Raw genomic sequence first — 15,147 nt, 5'->3', positions numbered from 1 at the left:
TCTCTATCTTCTACTTGATTATAGTTGATAGAGTATCCATAGGGGTAATTTAGAGAAAATTGATAAATATAATAAATGGGTCTTATATTTAGGACCAAAATCAACTTAACAATTGGGTCCTATATTAAGGACCGGAGGAGTATCTTATTTTGATTAAGATGCTTGTTCGCTTGTGAAAAGCCCTTAAGCTAATTGGAGCCTATGTCATAAGTTTTAGATTACAATTTACTCCTTACTTCCTTAATATAAAACTATTTAATTAATTTGGAAGACTAATAAAATATAAATAAATCACTTAATTCTAACAAATATAACATGATTTTTCTAAAATATTTCTATGGAATATTAGATTATATATCATTTATAGGTTTAATAAATTAGTTTGGAAAAATGATAAATGGAACTGATAAATGGATTAAAAATCTTATATTTAGAATAAAAATCAACTTCATAACTAATTCATACAATTAGGGTCAAAAGAGAACATACATTGAAGCATAGCATCCATCAATTGCCATTGAATTTAGTTATAGTATGAAAATTTTCTCGAGTATTCTAAATAGCACTAGATGTAAGCACTATAATAGGCAGTGATATTGATAATTTTACATGTTATTTCTTTTCTATGTATGATCTGTGATCCTTAATATAAAAATTTGCTGAATAATTTGAAGAAACTAAGAAAATTATTAAATTACTTAATTATAGTATATGTTACACAATCTCTAAAAAAAATACTTATTATCAGATTATATATATCAATTTATAAGAATGATAAATTAGCTTGGAAAAAAATGATAAATAGAAATACTTTAAAATAATTTATTAACTTTCTTAATCTTCCCAAATAAGTTAATTGGGTCTTATATGAAGGACCGAAAGTAGTATACCCGAATCTCTTTTAATTTGTTGCTACGTAGGCTTAACAAAGTTAATTAGCGGCATTCACATATCGGTGTTTTACATATATATATATATATATATACACACACATATATTTCACTTGTGGGTAAAGACTTTCAATTGTTTTAATCTCAACCCCATCGCCGATTCATCTCCTTCTAAATTATACATTCATACATAAATATATATCTACTCCCTCCGTTTCAAATATAAGGCTGGTTATATATATATATATATATATATATATATATAAGGCATTTCGCGAGGTTACAAGGCCAATTAATAACTTTTTATATAAAATGCTTCTAAGAGTACGTCAAAATTACTTACCACCGGCCTGAAAAATACTTGATAATCGGACATAGTATAAACACACACAAAGACATATACAAACGAAATGCAAGGACAAGAATATTCGTTTTATTTTGGACAACTAATAAAAAGCTGAGATCCTCGTCGTTGAAGCTACGAGCGTCAAAGGACAACCGAGAAAAAATATTAATAATAATGCTTAAGAGTGCACTATAAAATAAAAGCATAAAATTGCTTTTGAACAGTTGAAGCGTAAAGGAAAGTTCAAGTAAGCAAGAAGAACAAGTGATGACTAGTCCTCTCTTTCTTAGGATCTCAGAAAAAAGGAAGCAAATCCAAAGATCTTTTCCAGCTAGGGGCAGCAAATGTCCTCTGAACAGCAAATCACATTGATCAGATATCCTCGTACTGTAAAGCAATTGAAAATTCAAGCTCATTATTATTTAATTAATTAATCGCCAGCAACAATATCTTTTCACATTGATTTCTGACTATATCGAAATTCTAAGTCTAGCTGCGTCCAACTCAGATTGCACCATTCCAACGATTACTTATATATGCTAAAGATTTTTTTCTTTTTTTTGTTCACAACGAGTTAAAGTTACAAGTGGCCAAGTGGGTCTTAAATATATGATCTTAATTTTAAACTTCATATTGGCTACCCATAGTTAATTTGATTTGCACAGCTGATATTCTTCATGATACCCAAAAATTTCTTAGTTTTTATTAGATTTTTTAGGATGAAAAAGGAAAGTGATATATATATATATACACACTTCCTCCATTTCTTTTTTGCTTAATATAATGTTTTGCTCAAAATAGCTTTCAATTTTTCTAATATTTCCTTGTTAAATGAGTCGTTGAGTATTAAAATATCAAAATATTGACAAAGATAGTCCACTGTACTATTTCTTCCGTTCCTTTTTATAAGAAATATTTTACCAAATCATGTTGATAAAAAAATTACTTAAAATTAGTTAAAGACAATAAATATATAAACATTGTAGGTTTTTTTTCTCAAAAATCATCTTATTTATGGGGGGAAGACTATAAGAGAGAACAAGAAAATAGATGAATGATGAGATAATAAATAAATTGAGTATTGAAATAAGTAACTAATGGGGGCAAAGTAAAAAACTGACTAGAAAAATTTGAGACATCTTGCAAATGTTTCTTTTTTGTTTATTACTGCAAATTTTCTTATAAATAGGAACAATATAAATGTAATAATTGTTCTTATAGAAAAAGGAGGAGAGAGTAATATTTTCTCTTATTTTCTTCACAGTTTCTCATTGATATTTTTTTCAAATCCCTTTCTTTAATAGGGGTAAATGTGGAAACTTATGTCAATTGAATTCTGCATTTTTTGATATGTGAGAATTAGGTGCAGGTGATACACGCACACACTTTCTATTGTCCTTATTATAAGTTTCAAATAACTAATTCACAGATAACAAATAATTAGTTAAAAATAATAAATAAGTTAGAAATAGACTTTTGTTTTCAAATATGCTCTTATAATAACAGGAAAAAATGATGAAAGAGAATGTGTGGGAAAATATGATAAGAAATAAATAATTATGGGCAACATTAGAAAATATGCATTAAATGTTAAAATAAACCCAAATTGAAGCTTATAAATAGAATACACCTCTTCTCAAATTTGAAACTTATAAATAAGACAAGAGAAAATATATATATACACACATATATATATATAGAGAGAGAGAGAGAGGAATATTCCTATATATATAGTGATACAGCAATTTCGATCATAGCCAAAGAAGTTCATATTAGCGCATTTAATTTTAAAAAGGAAAATAGCCCAATATTTAAAGTTATGAGTTCTATATCACACAAAACTAGGGAGTAGTTAATCCCCCCATCTAAATATCACATTGAAGAGAGTTCAGTCTATTGATACAAATGAGATGTATTTCAAAGCAAATTAATCTTCGATAATTTATCTTCTGATGTATATATCCTCTCTCCAAGATTTGATGAATACTACTCATTCTCCATCTAGATCATCCATATCGGATTTGGATTTGGACAATTTAAATCGTGTTGCATCTTTCCGATTTTACTACTTTTGTTTAAAAGTAGACAGAATTTAGATCATGGAAACATTCTTCTGACTTTTCGTTTTAAAAGATAAAAATTAAATTATTAAATCACAATTCAAGTATAAATGATTCCAAAACACTCATGACTCATCCCTTTTATATATGAAGACTAAACTCTCTACTTTTAACTTTGAATTGGGGTTCCCAATTTAAATACAAGCTCCATTTGGTTTACCGTAAAGATTATTTTTTATTATAAGATTCAATAAAAAAATTTTACTTTTGGAAATAGTTAGTTTGATATTGTATAAGATAAAACTCCCTCCGGTTTTATTTATTAAACTATGCTCATTATTGATCCTTAACACATATACGAGACATTTTACAAAATTTAATTAAGTATTTATGACCTGGTTTCAAAAATGCCCTAGTACTCTCTTTTAGTTTTAGCATAAATAATTGCTTTAAGGTGCTTAAGGGTAAGGGTAATTTTAAAAAATTGTAAAATTGAATGGGAGGGAGTAGTAGTTATGATTGGTTGTTAAATTGTTAGGCCTATGCATGGGCACGCGTGTGCGTGAGAAAGGGAAAGTGACGAAATATGGCGATAACATAATTAAGTTATTATTTATGTTAACCTCTTTTTTCTTTAGTAAAAAGAAAGAAAGAAAGCCCTAGTTGTGAAAAGAAGTCTAAAAAGAATTCCAAATGCTATAACTTACAAAACCTAAGAATATGATAAAAACAAGATCAGGAACATCTACATTACCTATTTGATATACAATTAGGAAACCAGCTTAATTATTCTATTATCAGTGACCACTTAGAGCACACAATCAAGTAAACAAATGTACCATTAATAAAAAGAAAAAAAAACCTAGAACAATAATCCTCAAACAACAAACAAACTAGGCATCATTCTAAAACCCCATATATACTTTCTCGGGTTCAAAATATAAGTTATTTTTATCATTTTAATGGAATCAAAGAAGAGAGGCTAATAGTCTGTCTCGCATTGGGGGAAAAAAAAAATTTGCACCTATCCAAATCTATCGCACATCTCTTCTCTTTTGTTCCGATATCAATTCAATGTATACACTCTCTTTCTCTCACCTTTTTTTCCTACTTATATTCTTTCTTTCACTCACACTCTCTCCACAAATGAAAGCATTTTTCAAAATAAAATATATTTTTTACACACTTATTGCCTTTAATCAATTTCAATCATCATTTTTATTTAGGTAATAATTCATTTATTTGTAGGCAGAGAATAACTCAATATACACGCTCAAAAATAAAGTAAAATATGTCAAATAACATAAGTACTAATATAACAAATTGCCAATAAGTTGATTCAGTTGGTAAGAAGTCGGCTCATAACTTATGAGATCATGAGTTTGAATTCTACTTCTGATATAAGAATCTTGTTGGTAAGTAATCTGTAAGTACATCAGTAAATGCTCTCTGAGCATAGAGGCACGCCCTAACTTTGATGAACGCCTAACACACAACTCATCCAAACTTACTTTTTATCACCAAAAAAAAAAGTTTGAATTAAACTTCAATAGTTTTACTGGGAGCACATAAAATATATGTATCAGAAACGGAGGTAATTTATATATCAAAATACTAGTATGAACGAACGATAAATTACATGAAGCTTGGGCCGAAAGCCCAAAAAAATAAATAAAAAAAGAAACAGCATAGAGGAGTCAAGACCAAGTTACTTTGATGCTAATTAAATAAGGGAAAAGGGGTACGAATGACCAATAATTTACAAAGAGTAACTACATAAAAAGGTTCATTTTCCATTGTTGGAATCATAAGAATAAAAGATAATGTTAACAAATTCGGCGAATACTTTTTCACTATGGCCAATGTATCCCATCATTTGTTGATGATTGACACTTGGCTATGCTTAGTTGGAAACATTACACACAAATGCTTTTTTAATTTTTTTGATTAAATAAAGAGGTCTAATTAAAATATTCGAGGGCATTATTGTTTAAGGAAACAAATCTTCGTGGGGATACAATAACATTATCACGTGGGCTGGCCAAGTCATAGGCAATAGTTCCAAAAGAGTCATATTCAATTCATCATAATATAAAAATTGGCGAGGACTAAACAATTAAACATGGTACGGTTAAGTGTTATAATTAAATGTTTTTTGTCAAAGTGAAAGTGAACCCTACGGTCTAGAAATTGTAACCTTCCTTTTAGACCCTTACTTAAAAATAAAATATGTTTAAAATATAATAAGTTATCGTTGAACATTAAGGAGACTGAGGAGCATGCGTACGGTATTATAGGCTTTTTATTGTAAAGAGTAATAATTTGTTTAATTAACTTTAGGCTTTTGGTTTACAATTTAAGTGTACAAGAATCATTACAACCACGAATCGGCCAAACTGGAGGGAGTATGTCCGAAAATGTAAATTGAAAATGAATAATGTTAATATGAGATATACTTAGATCAATTTTTTTATATTTATTATGCCATGTTCTCTAATCACACATAGTGATGTGTTCTAATTTTTTTTTATGTGAATTTATCATTAAAACTATTAACTACTAATATTTTGTCATGTGTGATTGGAGAACAGACCGTGAACGAATTCATCTATGGCCTTTGGGCACATCGGAATTACATGAGTTCACGGGGGTAAGTATTGTCCTTCTAATATTTAAAAAAAACTGAGGAAAAAAAGTCCCTTATTAAATTTTTTTGTTTTTGGTAATATGGACTTAAATTAGGGTGTGGATATTTAGTATGTATAAATTTAAAGCATTTAATATTTTCCCTCGATTTTCCAAGATCATATATATTAATTATATTAAAATAACAATAAAGTTCATTATAAAAATAAAATAATGAAATAAATGGAATTGTCTTGATAAAAAATATTATGTTATGATTTTAAATGCTAAGATTATATTCTTTGAATTTTTATTGAATAAATTTCATTTCGGTTTCACATATTGTTCTGTTGTCTTGTACGAAATTAGGCTTATGTACCAAGGTTTTGAAAGCCAGACCAGACCAAATGGTTGGACCAGTTCGGCCGTTACCTATCCTACTCACCGGCTGTTTTTGTAGGTTTCGACCGTCTAAAAGGCTGAGTCGTTTTGACCCACTTTGAACCAGCATTTGAACCGGAAACCAGAGTCAAGCCGGAATCCAAAACGGTTTTAAGGGAACCGGACGGATTTGAAAGTGTGTAAATCTATAATATTTTCTTCCACTTGCCTCTCCCAATCCACACTCATAGAAGGAACCACCATGAAAAAAAGAAGAGAGAGAAAGATAATAGTGAGGAGGAAGGATGAAAGTAAAGATCAATGCCAAATAAAATATACCAGCACATTTTCTTTCAGTTTTTTAGCTTTTTTCTGCATATCGCAGGTCCCTGCGGCTCTCATTCATGGCATTTGAAAGAAAAAAGTGAGTTTCACTTTGACAGTGAGAGGAGAAAAAAAGTTGCAGAGGAAAAAAAATACTACAACCAAGTTTCTAATGTGAAAAGCAGAAACTCAAATTTAAATTTATATTACCTAGTAATAAGTGAAGGTTGACAAGACAAGACTTTTATAATTTGTTTATATATATACATACTTTTTTTCGTTTTTCATTTTTTATTTTTATAGTTTTAATTTCATTGTCATATAAAATTTGTTTACATATTTTTGTTCGATAATCGTTTATATATTTTTATATAAAATGATTAATATAAAGTTAAATGTATATGTATAATTAGACTGTTTAATTTTCTTAAAAATTTTTAATAATTTGATTTTTTTTCTTGCATATATATTATTATAGGCATATAATATTATTTTCGAAATCCGACCGTTTGAATCATGACCCATTAATATTTTCAGTTTGATATCCGGTTCGGCTTTTAAAACATTGTTATATACATGTGTTTATACTTCCTCATCGTACGAAATTGAATTGACCAGAAATTTAAAAAGAAACCTCACCATGGGATCGCATGAATGGCATCCTATTGAAGCAACAGTTAATATAAATAAGGTTGAATGAAATAAAAGACTTTCTTGGAAAAGGGTGAGCAATATTAATTAATAAATTTGATCTTGAGTTTTATGGGTCACATAAAATACAATAAAATAAACTATATTATCTTTTAAGAAATGAATTTAATTTGTTTGGAAGGAATATATAGAATATTTATAACAAGCTCCAATCCTTAATATAAGATATATTTTGTAATTCAAATTGAGTTACAAACTAGATTTTATATTAATCACAGGATGTACGGCAATCATAATAGTTTTTATTGGTAGGTAATCTATATATTTGAAGGGTTTGAACCTTTAACTCTATTCACACCTTACTCCCATCCTTATCATTTAATCTAGCTTTTGCTTCATGCAGCTGCAAATAAGTTTTTCTTTTTTAAAGTTCCTTAAATTACGAGTTTCATGTTAAGAAACCCCAAATGAAAAGTGGTTCATAAAGGTCAATTGGTATTTTCACCCACCTAATAAATTAGTTTTTTCTTTTGTTGGAATGAGGTCTATTTTTAAAACTTATACTCAAAATTGATACTTCTATTGCAAAGCCGACAGCCGTGCCAAACAGTGCATTATTTTATGAATTAGTTCATTTATGGGAGAAGAACAGTGAAATTGTCTCTGGGCTTTATATAATTGCTTAGAAATAAGAATGCATTTCCGAATCTTACCAATGATGATGACGACGAGGACGATGATGAAATCTTTCAAAGCAATGCAATGTGGAAAAGATAACTAATTTGTGATTAGGAAAAAAAATTGGTTTAATAGGTAAATATGCAGCTCATCATGTTACATAAAAGCATGGGTTAAAATTTCATTCTTAGTGCAAAGGTTTTGCTAGTGGGTAATTAGTAAATATATGGTTAAAGCATACGTTTGAATTTGATCCTCTAAAACTTCAACATGTTTCAGTTTAAAATCTCGAGTCTATGAAGTGGACTTCCAGCCTCTAATGCTAATATTATTAATCCCATCAATAGAAAATATTGACTCCATAAAAAAAAAAAAGATAATTTTCCAATTAAATGCCGATAAAGAATGCTCAAAATTTAATTCTTTAATACTCCTATAGTCCTTAATGTAGGACTTAATTGAAAAGTTAGTATTAATCTTACATGTAAGACTTATTTCACATGTTTATTATTTTTTTAAATTAACCATATTGATATTCTGCCAACAATAATCAAGTAGAAAAAGAAAGGGGAAAATTAAGAAAAATGTTTAGGATGCTTTAGAAAAAACAACATATCATATTAAATGATTTAACTAACATTTTTAATCTGTCCAAATTAATTAATTAGATCTTATATTAAAAACAGGAAGAGTAAAATATTTTTATATTTTGAAAGATGAGTTGTTGATATTCAATGTCTATATCAAGCGATATTTTCAGTAATTTTTTTTTGAAAAAATACTTTAAAAAGATATTTAAATAATCCAAATTCTTATTTTGGTCATTAAATTTATTAAACCCATAATCAGGTCACATAACTGAAAAAATTATTTCATAAAATTTTAAATTGTCTCTTTGGATCGTGTGACGTAATTAGGGCTTTAATAAATTCAAATACCAAAATAAAGATTTGGGGTATTTAAGTGTCTTTTCAAGAGATTTTTTTAATTTTAAATATTTTTCAATATACACATTTCAAATAAAGATTAGCCAACATTATAAATTTAGAGGGCTAAACGCATACTTCAATTGTGTAAATTTTTTTGTAGGTGTGTGAGGTCTATCATAAATTTGGCGTCATGTTTATGAAATCTTTATAGTCAACTCCCAAGATCTGTTTCATCTAAAACATCTTTTTTGCATGTAAAAGTGATTAAGGATTTCGTTTATAAATGTGTTTGTGTGTGTGTATTATTTAAGTATCTTTCAAATTAACTAAAGATTGACTCATGTATGACTGCAAGAAATTAAAAGGCAGGCTTATGTTGCATACCTCAATCTAATAAAAGACTATAATCATATGCTCACATGTATTGTCGAACATCGATGGAAACCCAAAATATCGTTTTTTTGTTTTGCCTTGTACGAAGTTAGTCTTAGAGACTAAGAATGCGTTTTTAAACTTCCTCGTCGTACGAAATTGGATTGATGACTAGAAATTTATAAAGAAATCTCAGCATGGGATCGCATGCATGGCATCCTATATAATCGCATATCTGGAGAAAAATATATTTTCATATATTTAAAGTAGGCTGATAATTATGTATCAAAAAAAGTAGGCTGATAATCAAATTGCATTCTCATCTGGTGAAGTTTTTTTTTGGAGTAATCATCTAGTGAAGTTTCAATATTGATGACTTTAATTTCAGTAGTAGTGATTCTGAAAAGTTATTATCAAAAGTGGACTTCAATTTCAACAACATCATTAAGTCATTACTAAAAGAGACTTTTTAATGACAGCCGTAAAAAATTACTCATACTAAAAGAAGACTTTCAATGACAACCATAGGAAGTCACCACTGAAATTTGGTGACTTTCAATGTCATCGTTTAAAGTTTGACAAACTCTAATGTTCAATTAGAGTTTTAACGATAACTCTAGATAATCACCACTGAAAGTGAGATTTTTGGCACTGACTTTGCAAGTTGCCACTAAGAGTCTATTAAGTATAGACTTTTAAAGTTGTTAATAAACAAACTTTCAGTATTAACTTTTATTGTCACCATTAAAAGTCTCACTCAAGTTAGACTAGACATACAGTTTTGACTTTCTTGAGTCGCTGTTAAAAGCTTTCAGCGATTGCTAGTCATGATAGCTCAAAGTTTTTAGTGGCAACTCTTACATCTTAAGTAGGAATAAAAAGTTGCTACTGAAATATTATATATATATATATATATATATATATAGGGTAACAAAGTACCTATACACTAGTTACTATTTAAAGTTTGTGATCTAATAATAATAATCACCCTTTCTAAATATATTATATTTGTTCTTTTTAACAGGGTAAAATAGAATGACCATTATTTAAAGGTTTTATAGACCCCCTCTATTTTCAGACCCTACAATTTAATTAATCTAATTTTTAATGCTATTAATAATATTTTATTACAATTTTGAAATATTTAATTTTATTACTCCTCCAGTCCTAAATATAAGACTCTTATGTTAGTATGTATAAAGGTATTGAAATCATGGTAAATAATATAAAAATAAAATTAATAATTTCACTCTACAAACCTAAATAATTTTGAGTAACTATGTATAGTAGTATTTTAATAATATTTTACAAAAATGTTGAAGTTAATAAAAATAAAATAAAAACAACAAAATTATTTAAAGAAAATATCACTTTATTTTTTTCCTTCTTTTTGATACATTTGGCCATTTTTAAACCCCTAATCTTGACCTACTCCCCACCCTACCCTTATCACTCGAACTAGCTATCCTCGTGTGGCAAAAAGTGTTGTTTTATAAATAAAAAAAGAACATAGCCATTTTCAAAATCGAAATCCAAATTTTGGATCATAGATTTTGGACAAAAATACATATTTAGTTTTACCTTTGCATAATATTTCATTTAGGTCTTTAATTTCATAAAGTGGTTTTTTAGTTTTTTAAATCTAACCTCTTTAAAAAAAATGTTGACATTGAAATTTTAATTATTAACAAAACATTTTCAAATGTTGATATTAAATTTAATTTAAAAGTAATAATGATTGACTTTAAAAAACATCACTTAAAATTGAATGTGCAACAAATGAAATACTAGCTCTAATCCTAATTATAAGACCTTATTTGTAGACTACAAATAAAGTTTTATAATTAGAACCGGATGTAATATTATTGTTTTCGGACCACTTCATGTTAAAACTCGAAAACAAATCAATTTGGGAGGGTCTATATCTGTTCTTATGAGCTACCGAAAGATCCGCATCTTTTGCCAAATGGTGTGCAAGTGTGTCATGTAAGAGGTCAATCCAGTTGGAAAAAATTGAAAAATTATAAGAAATATTTATAATTTTATCATTACGTGAAAAAAAAATAGAAATTCTGAAATATAATTGAAAATTATGACTCCAATTCGAAAGAGAAAATTTGGGTATTTAATTTCCCATTTTGCATTTGTTTTCTTTAGTATATTTATATCATAATCCTCATCCTAAACACATATACTAAGGGCTTATTTGAATTAACATTGATAAAAAGATACTTTTATCATCCCAACTGACTTTTGTATATTGAAGTTAGGATAAAATTAAAATCCATTAATATAATGCACTTTATATTTGAGAAGAATTTTTTATTAAAAAAATTATTTTAAACAGTAATTTGTTTGAATGATATATTAAAAAGTTACTTTCAGAAGGTTCAAATCTGAAAATTGCTTTAATTTTAAGGTAGCATTGGGGAAAAAAGTTAGTTGCCCTTATACCCCCAAAAAAACCCCAGTGGTATTAAATATATTATTTTTGTCCAACTATTTTTTTTTGTCCCAATTAATTTATAAGACTTCCTAGAAACACTCACTTAATCTACATGCACATAAACCACATAATATATTATTGAAATCCTAATCAAGCATATAAACATGTACGTTAGAGTAGGAACTCCGTCAAATTAATATACATGCTTGAAACTATTAAACACATTCATAATAAAGCATATTAATAGGCTTAACCCACTATGGACATGATTAGTTATAACATAGAGCTCATCTATTATCAAAGTCATACCTACTCAAAATGTGGCCATTGGCTACCACAGTACTTGAGGAATACTCCTCCGATTCTATTTATAAATCATTTCATGCATATTTTATGAAAATAAAAAAGTTTCATTAATTTTTTCTTAAAATTTAATAACTTTTTAATTTATCATTATTTAATACTCTTTTGATCTTTAATATAAGATCCATTTAACTAATTTGATTAGATTAAGGAAGTTAGGTAAGTTAGTTAATTATAAAAAAATGTGACACGTTTTTCTTAAAATACCATAATCATTTTTCTTAATACCTCCTCTTCCTCTTTTACTTGATTATGGTTGAGAGAGCATCCATAGGGGTAATTTAAAAAAAATTGATAAATATAAAAAAATGGGTCTTATATTTAGAACCAAAACTAACTCAACAATTAGGTCTTATATTAAAGACCTGAGGTGCATATCACTTTTCAAGAAAATAACAGTTTACATAATAACAAATGAATGGTAAAATAACACGTTTATGCTAAAAATTTAAAGATGTACTATTGGACTAGAGGAACACTACTTTAAATATTAAACCAAAAATATTCTTTTTTGATAACTAAACCGACCAAAAATATTCTAGAAATTACCTTAATAGGAGGAATAGGATGGGCAATATGTAAAACAAGAGGGAGTAATTAAGATGCATGCCAAATTTAATGCAGAAGATTCAACATTTATACTGGGGAAAGGCCGATGATTGCAAGTTCCAACTCCAGCTTTATGATTTTGAAAATAAAATGGCAGGCTCGTCATTGGGAAAGGGGCTCAGTAATTTAGTGTAAATCTCCATAAGCAGGCCACCAACCTTGGCTGGAAAAAGCTTCCATTTTCGGAAACCTTATTCAATCCGAAAAACCAGTACTCTATAGTTTTATCCAAATGGCACATACACTTCCAATTCATGGCCTGCCTGCGAAAGGAATCCGCATTCCCGGCTTGTCCAGTCGGTAAGCAGGAATGCTCATCCCCCAAGCGGCAGTGTTTTGGGATGGGATCCCTATTTTCTTTTTCATTTTTTTTCATTAATTTTATTTTCTGTTTATTTTGGTTAAATTTTACTCCCTTTAGTCTTTATTATAAGATTTAAATAACTAATTTAAGGATAACCATAATTAGTTAAAAGCAATAAATAAGTTAGAAATATAGTTTTGTTTCTAAATATGCCCTTATGATAAATGAGAAAAAGATTAAAAAAAATATATGGAAAGATGTGATAAGAGAGTATGACAAATGAGAGAGAATAAATAATTGAGGATAAAATTAAAAAAAAATACATTAAATGTTTAGATAAACTCAAATTAAAGCTCATAAAATGGACCACACCTCTCTTCAAATTTAAAACTTTTAAATAGGACCAGAAAGAATATCTAGCACTACACATTCTAGAGTATTTTTTCAACATCTAGTGCCATAAATTAATTAATTTTCAGTTCATTCAAAGTGTTTTCTAGTTAACAAGTATTTTGTAGTTAGCATATTGAATGCTGCTTAAAAAAAATTTCAAAGTGTTGGATACAACTTTACACAAATAAACCCAAACAAAAAAAACATATGAGTACCAACTCATCCCCTAAATGCTGCCGTTTAGGGGATGAGCAATGATAGATTTAATGCGCAGGGCGTGCAGATCTGTGCAAAAAGTGACTTACTCAAATTAACTCCCTTAATCAATTTTACCATTTTCTTTTGTGCTGGATTAATCTTGATCAATATTTTTCCATTTCCCTTAATTTTTCAAAATATTGCTACTAGAGAGAAGAGACTTAGGGATTAAAAGAAGCATAGAGAAGAAGGGATTAACATAAAAGGAGCATTAAGTCTTTGGCTTTCTGTGCCACACTCTTATTTTGTGCTTATTTAGCAGAGTTCATAATCACTTGAATAAAACCCCTTATACATTTCAGGAGATAAAATTTATTTAAGAAATTTACTTCGTATAATACAAAGTAAGTTAAAATGAACTAATACCATGAGACAATGAGACTAATAAACCTGGTCACTTTATAGCCAAATCCTTAACCAACGCTCGTCCTCTATTTTCACCAGTCCACGTGTCACCTCCCCATTTGTCTACTAATCCCAATATTCATCGCTCTCCAAGCTCCCTCGATTCCTGGATCCCACATACGAAGTTCCCCACTCTCACACATTTCACGCGCCACATGGTTGCTCTCTCCAATCGCCATCGGTCACTCGTGGTTGGTCCCAACGGCTTCAGGTCCTTCTCCGATGCTTCCCTTGGCAATACTCGAGCGTTTAGGCCCCATACCTAATTAATTTGAATAATAAAATGTTTTCCAGCTCCAAATATTTTTTCAGGTATATTTCACATCTTTGAAATATTTTGTAGTACATTTAATATCCTAAAACATTTTTTAAATACGTCTAATACCGTGAAGTATTTTTTGATGTATTCAATATTTCAAATTTTTTTAGGTACGTCTAACACCCAAAAATATTTAAAAAAGTTTTTTGGTGTATCCAACACTAAGGTAAGAAAAAAATATTTTAGGATGCTGGACGCACCTAAAACATACTTTAAAGTATTAGATGTATCAAAAAATATTTTGGGATATTGAATATATTTGAGAAAATGTTTTAGAATGTTAGATGTACCTTAACCCATTAATTAATATGATATTTTTTTTAAGTCCCTTAGCAATTTTCTTAATTCCTTCTCTTCTCCTCTTACTTGATTATTGTTGGGAGAATATTAATAGGGTTAGCTCAACAAAAATTGATAAATATGTAAAATAGATTTTACATATATGACCAATGTCAACTTCCCAATTAAATTCTGTATTAAGGACTGAACGATTATTTATTTTAAAACCACAAACCGGTTTTCTTACAGCCCAGGCCGGTATTCCCTTTTTCCCCATTAAAAAATATTTAAAGCCCAGAATTATGAAAATCGAGACAAACAAAATAATACTACTTCAGGCTTTCCAAATAAAGTATTCGAACTTCAACATCATTCATAGAAAGCCTCTGTCACTCGGACCTTCCAAAAGAGAGAGGAAAGAAAAGGAAAAAAAAAATCCTCTTCTTCAACTTCTTCTTCGGCCAACTCTTAACATTTTTTCCCGTAAATTCCTGCTTCTGAGGCATATATGCACT

The sequence above is a fragment of the Neltuma alba genome, unplaced genomic scaffold, assembly GCF_004799145.2.
Source record: "Neltuma alba isolate B1F8T4 unplaced genomic scaffold, ASM479914v2 tig00002907_pilon, whole genome shotgun sequence".
NCBI classification, from domain to species: domain Eukaryota; kingdom Viridiplantae; phylum Streptophyta; class Magnoliopsida; order Fabales; family Fabaceae; genus Neltuma; species Neltuma alba.
This window is presented reverse-complemented; position numbering follows the sequence as displayed.